Below are 13433 nucleotides of genomic sequence, written 5' to 3'. Positions count from 1 at the left end.
GTGTGATATATATGTAGTTTTAAATTATCTGGTAACCACATTAAAAACAAAGTAAACTGAAATAAATGAAATTGATATTTTGGTTTATTTATTTCTTCCATGAGTGAGAGAGAGAGGGAGAGACAGCACCCTAACAGAATCTTAATCCCATGACCCACCCCCAACTTCAGCCAGCCATTTATTATGTGTAAATGCATGCCCAGCGCACTCAGAGAGGTCTCTAGATTTGAACCGGGAATCTTACCATGAGAGATTGCCTCACAGAGTGTCGTGTGTTATCATCGCACCATTGTCTGGCCTTGATACAGTTAATTTTTATAATATATTTTCTTTATCTGAATATATCTCAAATTAGCATTTTCACATGTATTAATTTAAAAATTATTAACAAGATGTATCACATTTTAGGAAGTTGTTTTAGCTAAGTCTTTGAAATCCACTGTGTATTTTACACTTAGCACATCTGAGTTTGGGCTAGTCGTGTCACACATCTGCTGATTTGGGGTCCATATTCTAAATGTCTTGGTCTCATTGCCAGTGGAGCTGCTGCTTGCCCTGCAGTCTAACTCCAGTTTTTGGTTGGAGGCAACCTGCAAGTTCAGTTTCTGGGAGAACTGGAAGTCATTGTCTATATTAAAGGCCAGTTAGTTCTGGGGTGACTTGACCTTGGGTTGGCAAAAGCTGGGGTGGATTGTACTCCCCACTTGTGTCCTCAGCCTGGGAACTCTGTATCTACATGCTGCTGCCCTGAGAGGGTTCTAGGCTCATGGGACAAGGGTCATAGGCTGACCTGACTGGCAGGTTTTGAATTTTGAGGATGTGCAGAGTGGGGCTGGCATTTGCATCAGGGATGGAAGTGAAAGTATGACCTTTAGGGACACATTGTGGGATGACTTCATGTCTGTGGGACACTGTCCCTGGGCAGAGAAGGCTGTGAGCCACCCCCACCCCTTTCTGGCATATAAAAGGCCTGTGAGCTGGATCTGCTTCCTCTGTTTCTCTTTCTGAAAGCAGTCCTCTCTGGGCCTGCAGGCTCAGTCCTCTTTGTAGTTTCCTACCTTTCTGTTCATGACGCGCTTATCCTTTAGCCCATCTTCTAGGTGGACTATTGGTGACTGCCCTTCTTGTGTGCGGTCTTCCCTCTGAAGAGCAAGCTGATGGGCAGCTCATCTTCAAATGGATGGGGTGGGTGTCAGAGGACAGAAGCTGGCAATGGCCACAATGGCCAGGGGGCCATCTCCCTAGTGTTCAGGGCAAAGAGTCACAAGGGTGTCAGGAGGGTTCCTGCCAGTAGAGAGCAGGGTTTTTTTGTTACAGGACAGTCAGTGCTCACACCCAACAGGCACTCATGCTTGCTTTGCTGTGAAGTTGTTTCAGAAAATGTCATCCTGCTCCCACTCCACCTCCTCTGTCTTGCTCAGAGTTATAAATGGAGGGTGGGAAGGCCAGCCCTAGTGTGGTGGCTGGGGAAGCCAGATTCCATGTGGCCCACCAGAAGCTGGATTCAAATACCAACCCCAGAGGCTTGAAAAAACACTCCAGACCTATGTCTATGTGTGCCAAAAATCCCATTAGGATGGAAAAATGGAGGAGAAAGGATAGTGAGAGTGATGTGACCACGTCTCATTGAGGGATGAGATGTCTGTCTCTCTCTGGTCAGTGCACACACCCTTTGGCAATAATACATAGATAAATAAACAAACAAATGGCAGCAAAAGGAAGGAAAAGAGATTGAGGGGGTAGATGTATACATAAACACTTTGGCATTTGTACCCTGCAAAAAATTTTTCCCACAGAAATCACGTCAGTATATTTCAAATTTCTTTGAATATAATTCACAGGAAAAAAAAAACACGCACACATTTGAACTACTGATATTTTAAAATAATTGTTATACCTACTTTGAAGAAAACGAGTGGCAATATCTACTGAACTTCCACATCCCAGTGACCCAGCAAATCTTCTCTTAGGTATACACTCAATACGATGTGCACATATGTTTGCCAAAAGACACATACTAGAATGTTCATAGAGTACTATGTCATAGTAAAAAGTAGAAATAACCCAAATGTCGGGACCAGCAGTTGGCATAATTGCATGTCACTGGACTCTCACGTAGTCAACCACAGTTCGAGTTCTGGACCCGGTGGCTTAAACTCACGCTGGGCACGTGTGCGCGCGTGCCCAAGATCCCAAGAGGAGAATGGAGGAGAAAGGATTGTGGCATGGTCATCCCCCCCAGGGGGTGATTTCTCACTTTCTATCTCTCCCTGTCTTTCTGGTGAGCACACGCGCCCTATAGCAAAAACCTCTCAAAAAAAAAAAAAAAAAAAAGAGAAACAACTCAAATGTCATCTACAGGAGGCTGGTTGGAAAAGTTGTTTAATCACATGATGTACAGTATGTGATATATATATATAATAACAAGAATGATAAAACCACAATATTAATGGTTATTGCAATAATATCATTCAGTAAAAAAGCCAGACACAAAAGAATACATATATCACTTCCTTTACACAAAGTTAAAAACCAGAACAAACTGATGTATACATTTTATACTGCAACCTACAAAATATAACACCTATATAGCTGAATTGAAAGAATAATAAAACAATTCTTACTTTTACTTTTTGTATAATAGTGATTTATTTTTCTATCCTGTCAAAGTGGTTGCAATTTACTAAATGGATTTTATGATATCTAGTGGGTTGTGACCTATAATTTGTAAAGCACCATTATTAATGTTGGCTAGGCTCTCGGAGTAGTCCAAAGTCTACTTTCTCTCTAAGCCTCAGTTCCTTCCACTTTGAAAAGGAAAATGATGGTATTTGTCTTATAGGGTCATGTTTGGGACTGGATGCATTCATGCTTGTTTAATTCTTAGCATGACTGGCATGAGAACATGTGAAGGTGTTCAGGTATGTGCTCACATAAGCATACCTACATGCTTTTATTAGTAGTTTTATTTCCAAATCCACGTAGTCTTTCCTTGGCCATCTAAACCTTCTAAATGTCTGCTCTGGATACCCACTGATACTTGTACTAATCTTCTAGAGGAGACTTTGAGGTGATTCATTGCTTTAAGGAAGCCAAGTTCTTTGTTGATTAAGGGTTCTGGGATTTCCACCAAGTAGTGGGCTTCTTTAAGTTGTTTTTGTGTTCCAACTCCACATTCAACTAGGTTGTCTACTCTGATCTTTTTGGCATGGCATGAGATCATTTGGGCATGTACAGTGTGACTATACTCGCACAATCTTTATTTTTAAAAAGTCATCTTAGCTTGGGAAATGTTGGCCACTGCTAAGAGCAAGCCCTCCTACTTGGCTATGGGGTAACCAGCCCCCATCGCTTCCTCCAACAACAGGGGCTTTATGCTCTCATGCAAAAAGACCAGCTGTCAGCTTAAATTTCCCTAATCCAGCCAGATCCCAACTCGGCCAATCAACAGTCGTTATCTGAGGAAGCCCATCTGTGACATGCAGCAGTGCCCTTACTGGAATGACATGTCATAAAAATTAGTTTGGGCACTAATCTAAGGAAGCTTTGTGCTGAGTCGAGGGACTGCGAGGTCCCGGTTGGTGTTCTTCTCTTTGCCAAAGAGCTGGACCAGATGAGTAGTGCCACACTTGAAAATTCAGCAAACACTCCCACCTCCTGCTTCTTCCCTTACTCCCACCCATGTGTGATGCTGTCCTTGGGAAGAGGGGACCCTGCGCCACTCACCCTAAGTCTTCCCTCTAAGCAGTTGGCTATCCTAAAAGGATTGGTAGATGGAAATATGGTTGTTTTTACCTTTCTTTCTTTCTTTCTTTCTTTCTTTCTTTCTTTCTTTCTTTCTTTCTTTCTTTCTTTCTTTCTTTCTTTCTTTCTTTCTTTCTTTCTTCTTTCTTCCATGATGAGTGAGAGAGAGAGAAAGAGAACACCACCAACTAGGTTTTGATGCCAGGATCCACTCCCAGCTTCAGGCAGCACACACATGCTCAGTATGCTGAAGGAAGTCTCTGGACTTGAACTGACAACCTTTCCACGTGGGCCATTCTCACAGAACATTGCATTTACTTCTGTTGCACCACTAATAACCTGTTTGATTGCAACATAACGTTACTAATTCTTATTGGCTCGATTTGTTTAAAAACAACAAGTAGCTCATTAGCTCATTTCTAAGAAAGATTCTTTTAGCAAAAGTTTCCTATTTTACCTCTGAAAGAACTGTTGCTCTTAAAAGATGTTTTTGAACTTCTGAAAAAAATACAAATTCAGACTTTCATTTTGTTGTACTCAAGTGACTCGGGTGACTTTTTTCCCTCAGATTTCCTATTCTGACCGATTTTGCTTCCTCTGGTTTATGCTACACTCTCCCCCTGTCTTTCTACATCCCGGGCTCAGTCTTCTTTTCAGCCCCATCACAGGACTGCAGAGGGACTCAGGGCAAGGGAGCAATGGCTCAGCAGAGGTGAAACTGAACCTGGCACACAGGTGGTGTTTGCTCTCCCGGGAAATGTGAGGAACCATGGCCCTGACTCCAATGGTTTGCCTACACGTAAATATTGCCAACCATTCATGGCAGAATATGAATGCGTATGGGCACCAGAAGAGCAAGGACTCCACCTGCAGTGTCTGGAAGTCTTCTTTGACTATATATCCACGTTTGAATCACATTTATTCAGTTTTCAATTATTTTTATTTAGTGTCTGCTATGTACCCTACATCGTTCTGGAGTCATGGGATGCATTTCAGAGACAATTTTCCACTCAGACTGTCTGGAAGTGTGCAGGAGGCTGTGAAGTTGACCAATTAAAATGTGAACTTTGCAGGGGCCGGCAGGTGGCGTAGTGGTTAAAGGTGCTGGATTCCCACATGGCCGAACGTGGTTCGAGTTCTTGGATTCGGCGGCTTGCTTTCTTTCTCACTTTCTCTTTCTCCCTCTCTCTCTGTCTCTCTCTGGTCAAATTAAAATTAACAATGATAATAACAAGTGGAATTAAATTAAAAAAAATTTTTTTAAATGTAAACTTAATAGACTTGAGCTCAAAGGATCAAGAGCAAGCCTTTTTATATCCTTAATTGACTGAATAATGTACTTCATCTGTGGCATTTTTAAAATTACCATGCCATAAATTGTAACTTAAGAATTATATTTTCAGACAATTGCATAAACATTTCTCAGCTGCCCATTTTCATATAGTTTTACTCCTGCTTAAAAATATTTGGGGGATCTTTCCCAGAAGTGTAGATTCTTCCATAAAAGTTTAAAACAGTGAGTTCTACTTCTTGTAAAATTAAATATATATACAAATATATATTTAATGTATGCATTTAATATATATGTATATATATATACAAACACAGTATGTAATATACACAGTAATATATATATGTAATATATGTATATATGTAATATCTCCACCACTACAATTTTAATTAAAAAACTATCAATTTAATTTTTAAAAACTACAATTTTTTGTGAGTTTTAAAAAGATATTTTTCTAGCACTAATTAGGAACATTTGTCTTAATTATTTCTATTTTTTCTTATTTAAACTATTCTTTGTAATAAAAGAGACTAATCAATGTTTTGGCCTTTGCTCCAAGGCAATGTAATTAATCAGAATGCCATTTTAGATTAGCCTGAATGCTGAGGAGTCCAAGGAATATTATTTAAACACTGTGTACATATAATAAAGTTAGGCCAAAAGAAAAGCAATCAATCTATTAGTTAAAACCACATGTGTATGACAGCTTATATGGTTAAATTTGTCTATTATACCATTTGACAGCTAATCTTAGATCCTCTCTTGGTATTTTGGAAAAAGATTACAATATTATCTAAAGCAAAACTGAGGTGAATTAAAACCAACAGAGAGATTTAAAAAAAAACCACCAAAACCCACTTTGTTCATTCACTCATTTATTCACGTATCCATTAAAGGTGACTCAGTAATACATTACCAGGCACTATAACATCAAGTACAGGATGACATTTCTCCCAAGCTCCTCTGACCCCTTTCACGTTCTCCTTCCTCCTTTCTCTGCCTGATTCTCTTTCCTTCTAGGCTAGGTGGATTGCTCTCTCCACACTCCATGCAATCCCCCCACCTACTCAGACACCCCCCTTTGTCTAGCTCTCTGCTTTGCACCGTTATATTTCAGTAAATTTTTCCAAACCTTATCCTTCTTTTCCGAGTATCACAGCATGGCCTACCTTCAAATATAGAAAGATTTGTATTGCTTCTAGTACAGGGCAGTGAGGGTATAATATATAGAGAATTACGACCAGGACCATGTGATCTCTGCTACCTGTTCAGGTGTTATGAATCATGCTTCAAACTAAGAATTACAATTTTTTTTCTTTATTCATCATAGAACTCATGCATGTGCACATGAAAGTGAATGAGAGAGATAGAGGGTGAGAGGAGCATCCTTCACAAGATCTGGGTCCAGATTGTTGGGTCCAGAGCATTCGTGTGGGTGTGCCCAGAGTGTTTCAGACTGACTGGTCCAGTGATCTGAACTGCAGTTGCCATGTGGGATCTGGCTTCTCTTGAGCAGCACATGACCCCTGCTGGCCCTTTAAGCAAAGAATTATGACAACATGTAACATGTGCACAATACCAGCTGGTTGATCCCTGCAAAGAGTACTACAGCAGACTGTGGAAAATGACTAGAAGCTTCTTAAGGATCTGAGATCCTTTAAGTCTTAAGAATAAGACTCAGATGGCTATAGAACAAGGGACACAGCATTCCCAGGGGGGTTGATAAGCTACATACTCCAAGAAGCCCCCACCCCAGTGGGTGCCAGTTATTTGCCTCCTAATAAACACATCTTGGCTTTAAACTTTCTCTGTCTTGACTTGTACACATGTTCTTTAATACTAGTTTAAAAAAGTGAAGGCTAGTGCATCACTTTAGTTTTCCCATTTTTCTTTATCTTACTTTAAATACCTTGAGAAGAGGCTCATTTCTTTTTTTTTTTTTTTTTTTTTTTCTGAGAGGTTTTCGCTATAGGGCGTGTGTGCTCGCCAGACAGAAAGAGACAGAGAGACAGAAAGTGAGAAATCACCCTCCAGGGGGGATGGTCACACCGCAATCCCTTCCCCTCCATTCTCTTCTCGGGATCTTGGGCATGCACGCACACACGCCCGTCGTGAGTTTTAAGCCACCGGGTCCGGGACGCAAACCACGGTCGACTACGTGGGAGTCCAGCGACATAGCCATTACACTAACTGCTGGAAATGAGACCAGGCTCATTTCTGATCTCTAGTTCTAAAGGACTAGGTGTTCTCTGTCTCCTTAACAGACCGTGAAGGACTAGTGGATTATAAGAATTTAAGATCTGGTGCTGTATCTGTGACAATCAGGACAGGTCCTGGTGTGAACTGAAAAATTAAGAGATGAGAGAACTGCCCCTGGTCTTTGTCCAAAGTTTTAAAAAAAGAAAAAAAACTGTACTATTTCTTTATACTAGTTATAATGGAATATAAATGTAACCATAAAATCAGAGGGCAAAAACAGGGCCAGAATATGCAGTAAGGTTAGAGAGGTCATTTAGTGGAAGCAGGGTGCCTGGTCCTAGAAAGTGCAGAGGCCACCACTAGCGGGCATGGGCAGGAAACCCAGTGGGGATGGGAGAGGGTGAGGTGAGGCTGAGACCACTCAGCACTAACAGACATTAACAGCATCATCCCAGGAGATCCTTGAGCTGTGAAGGCGGCTGGGTTCTGTTTCCCCCTTAATTTTTACCTGAGTTAACTTCGGTTGAATGTTAGTATCTGCATTTACACAGCTACTAGGGAGCAGGGGACTTCTCAGCGAAGCTTTCCTGTTGTGTTGTCCTTATCCAAGATCTCTACCATGAAATATCAATGCCAACTAAACCAGATTAATGAAAATAAGAGCAGAGACTTGTTGCTAGAGAATTCTGGGCTTTCATGAATCTTTCTCTAAGATCACTAAGAAAAACTACCGAAATTTTGAAGATGAAGAAAAGAAGATTACTGTAGGCCCACTTAATACGCTTATCTAAGGATCACCTGACACTTGGGAGAATGTAACATTGTCTAAATAGAGTCCAGACTTTGTAAAGTTAGATATTAAACTATGGAAAAATGATACATTGCAAATGATTTCTGTTCAGAATTTTTAACAAGCAATCCAAACAGTTGTGGCTTTATTGTCCTGTAGAACATTAACAAGTGTGGAGCCTAAATCTATAATCTTATTCCGTAATTTTCCTTTCCACTGGCTATATCCATATCAGTTCTCAAATTGGACCAGCCTTGTCATTATTGCTGATTCTCTTACTGATAAGTTAAAAAGTCTTAGGCACATCATCACTATATATTTGTGTAAGAGTTAAATTTTCTTGTTTGTTTGCTATAGGGTCTGTGGGCTTGCCAGAGGAAAATAGGGAGAGGGTGAGAATTCACCTTTTAGGGGGGTATGGTCATGCCACATTACCTCCTCCTCTCTTCTCCTTTCCGGATTTTTGGCACACACACGTACGTACCTGGTGTATTTTTCTTAAGCCCCGTGTCTGAGATCCTAACTGTGCAGTTGGCCATGTGGGGTCCAGCCACCCTAACCACCATGCCTCTAACTGACCCTGAATTAAGTGTTTAACATTTTAAAAATTATACTTCGAAAATCCTGGAAGTCTGACATGGTATAATAGGTTCAGTTTACTGATTAACAAACACATGAATTGTATCACTGGTAATATTAAATATCTGAAAATCTTATAATTGTATTGCTATTTTTGGAGTGTATTTTTAGACATGTCCATGCACAGGAACATTGAGAAGAAATAGCCAAGAGGAACTAACATTTTGTAAACCATTGAGTGATTCTTAAACAGAACCAAATAATTTTCTAATTTGTAAAAAAGACTCACCCACTACTCTGCAAAACCGGTCTTCCCTGCCCACTGTGATTGTGAAATTATTGCAGGCCTTCAACTCAGAAAATGTTTCAAATAGAAAGAGGAACTTTATTACAAATGTTTCCCTGGGGAAAAAATTTTTTTCTTCCCCTGCCCCAAAAGGACTCATAATTTATTTCAGCTGCTTTGTATTTTCGTGGCATCCTAAAAAAAAGGCAATGGAAATTGAGACTTTATGGGAAATATGGGGACAAATGTCATTTGGTGAGGCCCAACTAATTAATCTGTACTGTTTAAGGTATATGATTTAAGGTTTAAGCTTTTATAGCTGTTGATTTTTTGTGGGAATTCTGAAATATTTGACTTGATTTTTTTTCTTAAAAAATTATTATTCTTTCCTTATAGAGCATGATACATCTTTTATGGTATGAAATTAATGCACAATACAGATTTGAATCTGGCCCATACATACACACACATGCACACACACACACAAATGATTGAGTTCTTACTGTATGCAAGATATTGGATATAAAGTCATAAAATAAACTTCAGACTGATGGAGCTTAAAATTTAGTTGACAAAGCAATGACCAAATCATATTTCTTTATAAAAGGATGTAAGGATACATTTTTGGGGCCAGCTCAATGGCCTAGTGGTTAAGGAACCGGATCCCACATGGCTGACTGAGGTTCAAATCCCAGCCCTGGTAGCTTAAAAACCATGCCAGGGATATGTGTGTGCATGCCCCAAATTTCAACAGGATGGAGAAATGAAGGAGAAGGGATTGTTGCATGGCCATGTCCTACTGGGGGTACTCTCTTTCCTTTCTCCATTTCTCTCTGGTGAGCACACATGCTCTCTGGCAAAAACAAATTTTTTTAATGCTATGGTTTATGTGTGGTTAGGATGTAGTTGTTATTTTAGTAGATCTCGGTGGCTTTTCAGTTGTAGCCATATAAGCTATAGCATGGAATCTGTTATCTAAGGTGAGACATGGCAAAAAAGTATGTGTATATATATGTGTGTTTTCTAGGATGGATTTTTTTTTTATAGAAACCATTTGGAAGACCACCAGAAAAAGAACCAAAGGAAGTAGGCTGAGACTGTTCAATTATCCCAACTGTTTGTTCATTTACCAATGAAGTCCCAGAAGGGCACTAGTTGAGTGCCTGGCTCATAACAAGTATTTAAAAAATGCTCACTGAAAGGAGTTAAAGATATAGCAGAAGTGAAACAGGCCTTTGGAGAACCTACAGTATAGGAGGGTAGAAAACAGAGGGTCAGAAATAGGAGTTAAAAACATATATATATACACACACACACACACACACACACACATATATATATATACACACACACACACACATATATATATACACACACACATACACACACACATATATATGAAACTAGAAATGGAAAACTATTGACAATAACATGCATGATTAAGCCACTATGCAGTATATTCTGGATGGGAAATCACATTTTGTATGCTGTTATGATGCTTAGGGAATGAATATAAATTAATTAAATTTAAAAAAGTTTCAGGAAAAAACCCTAAAACTGTTTTTCTTGAAATTAAAAAAAAAAAGCATTAAAAGTACCTATTTGATGACTTCAGTAAGCTATATAGCCCCAGCTAGGTGCTACTTTATAGTATGTTCATTCTACTCACTGAGTTTTATGCCTACAGTCAGACTTCTGTTCATGGATATGTATATATCAGCTGCGCTTTCTCTTAAAAAATAATCAGATTAATTAAGATCTTTAGTGAATCAATAAAATGTGGGGGGAAAGGGCATAGAAAGCAACCATGGATACCAGAGACAGTATGGGAGGAGGGTGGGAGATGGCAGAGGATGAGAGATAGGGAATCAAGGATGGGAAAAAAAGCAAAATATACAGGAAACAAGAAATGGAAAATTATTTGTTGACAATAACACGTATGTTGATGTGCTTGATTGAGCCAATACACAGTGTATTTTGGATGGAAAATTCATTTGTGTGTTGTGATGGTGTATAGTGAATTAATGTAGAAAATGAATAAATTTAAATTAAAAAAACAAGCTTAATAAGATATATGTTCAAATAGTGATGGTTCCTAGTACTCCATAAATAATCTAAACTTGATACATTACTGAAACTTTTTTTCCTTCTTTGAATGGTAGGCTGTTGATTGGCAGAGAAAAAGTTTGTATTCTATGTTGAATTCCTTTAAACATTTCTTTAATAAATCCCAGTACATTTGGTTTATTTTTGAATATTCACATCTTAGAATTCTATGGTTCTTTGTCCTTTTAGAATCATCTTAAGCCTTTTGTTCTAGAATCACCTTGATCATGGATTCCCTACTTAAAGAAGGCTTGGGCTAGCCAGTGGCACAGTAGGTAGGCTGGCAGGATCCCACATGGCTGACTTGTGTGGTTTGAGTCCTGGACCTGGCAGCTTGAAAAACATGCTGGTGTGTGTGTGTGTGTGTGTGTGTGTGTGTGTGTGTCCAAAATTCTGAGAGGGGAATGAAGGAGAAGGGATAGTGACAGACCCATCACCCTAGGGGGTGATTTCTCATTTTCTCTCTCCATCTTTCTTCAGTGAGTGCACACACCCTACAGAAAATTAATAATAATTATAGTAATAATAATAGTAATAAAGCTCTTAAATGGTGGCCCAACAGTACCACTGAATTCAATGTTCTGTCAGACTGACTCATACCAGAAGGTGTCAGGTTCTTTGGGTGTTTGTGTGCCCATGACCCAGGGCTGACTGAAACTGGGAGTGGATTGTGGCATCAGAACCCTGTGGATAGTGCTGTTTCTCTCTCTGTCTGTCTCTCTGTGTGTCTCTCTCACTCTTGAAGGAGATATAAATAAACTGAAAACAATAACAATGAAAAAGAAAGCTCTAACCATAAGGTGACCTATCATTCATGCTTCCAAGAAAGTTGCTGCTAATGTAATAGATATTGGAGTCAAATCTCACTCCTAGTCTTTCCATGGATGAAAAACTTCACCTCTAGCATGACTCCTAACAATGTTCTTTGACCAGAAGTACTTATTTGGTTAAAAAAAAAAAAAAAAAGATTGCCTTTTGCCCACACCTGGTTCCCTGCAGACCTCTATCACCAGCACTACTGGAGACACTTTGCTGTTCTTCAGTCACGGCACCACTCCGATTAATTCTCCTGCCATTAAATCCAGCTCTCTCCTGTGAAACGTCTATCGTTAATGTATTATTGAGTTGTGGCAACAACTGCATTAATATTAAGTAACTACTGCTTACTTAACTACTCGGTGTATCCTAGGTTGCTGGCAGTACGTAACCACTCAACAGGACCAAGACAGGAACTGTGGCCACCATCTCCATTAACTAAGGAGGAAGGCAAGGCTCTGGGATTACTGGATCCTGCCTACAGTGGTAAACTGGGGAGCAGTTATTGGGTCATGACATTCAGATGTCAGAGTCTGGGCAGGTGTCTCTCTACAGTCAGAGAGTCCTTCCAGTTACTGCCTCTAACCGTCCTACTCCCAGTTGAGTTTCTCAGGGAAGTTGGTTGCACTGTTAGAACATTGGCCTGGGTATTGGGTCCAGCTTATCTTTTACTTCTCAGGAATGTCTTTTGAGGCTATCATTTGCATTACGTCAAAACCAGAGAGCTATGAAGTTTCTGAGGCCCATCCCTGAGACCCAGAGACTGCAATTCTTTGTCCTTAATTATCTACTTTTCTCAGACTGAAGCCTGAACTCTCCTGGGATTTAATTGTCTCAACAGCTTCTTTTCCAAATGTAATGTTTCCATATATCTCTAGAATTTAGGAAATTGATGCTCAGAAATGACTATAGTTATTCTAGCTGAGGTTCCAGTTATTCTAGCTGTGCCCAAAGAAGAATCTCTGTCTCTATATCTACATTCCTCAGGTATGACCATCAGTGGCAGGTCCAGCTTTCTTATGACCCCTCTGAGCATCATCATTGCTGCATTTACTGCTAATCTCACAAGATCTTTTGCCAAAATAATATGGTATGTCTCTAGATTTATTTATTGAACTAATTAAATATTTCCATGCTTCTAGGATGCCTGTACAGTCATACATGACAAGGGAAAGCACATAAGACTACATAATTAAAAAGGAAAGGAAAAGAGAAAAAAAATTGGAGGCATTTCCCCTCTAAGACAGTCAGAAAAGTTCTGTTTTAGGATCCTGAAGTGTTAGCAAGCTCTTACTTTGTACCAAAAAGTCCCTCCTTGATATAGAACACATTTGGAGCAATCAGAATGGGCATAACTCATTCTCATGAGATTATGGCCTAAAAAAGCAAGAAAACCTTGTCTATGCATATTTCCTCTCATTTCTACCTCAGTTTATTTCTCAAATAATTCTTTCTTTCATTTATTGAACAAGAATTATTAAGTGTATATCATGTGTCTAAGACTGTTTTCTAAACTCTGGTACTATCCAACAATTTGAGTTGGCTATCCTATTGGGTAGAGGCTCATGGGATTTCTTTTAGATAAGATTAAGGAAAGTAGATCAGAAAATAAGTTATTAATT

At 39.4% G+C, this 13433-nt stretch overlaps 1 long non-coding RNA gene across 1 annotated transcript; it reads left to right on the top strand.

Moving 5' to 3' along the window:
- Window positions 1–11223: 11223 nt before the first annotated feature.
- LOC114007893 (uncharacterized) lies at window positions 11224–12874 on the top strand. The gene is made up of 3 exons (XR_003549472.1): window positions 11224–11270; window positions 12185–12297; window positions 12799–12874. It is a non-coding gene; the product is annotated as an uncharacterized LOC114007893 (long non-coding RNA).
- Window positions 12875–13433: the final 559 nt, after the last annotated feature.

Source organism: Tupaia chinensis, unplaced genomic scaffold (assembly GCF_000334495.1).
Source record: "Tupaia chinensis unplaced genomic scaffold, TupChi_1.0 Scaffold000251_1, whole genome shotgun sequence".
Classification (NCBI taxonomy): Eukaryota; Metazoa; Chordata; class Mammalia; order Scandentia; family Tupaiidae; genus Tupaia; species Tupaia belangeri.
This window is presented reverse-complemented; position numbering and strand designations above follow the sequence as displayed.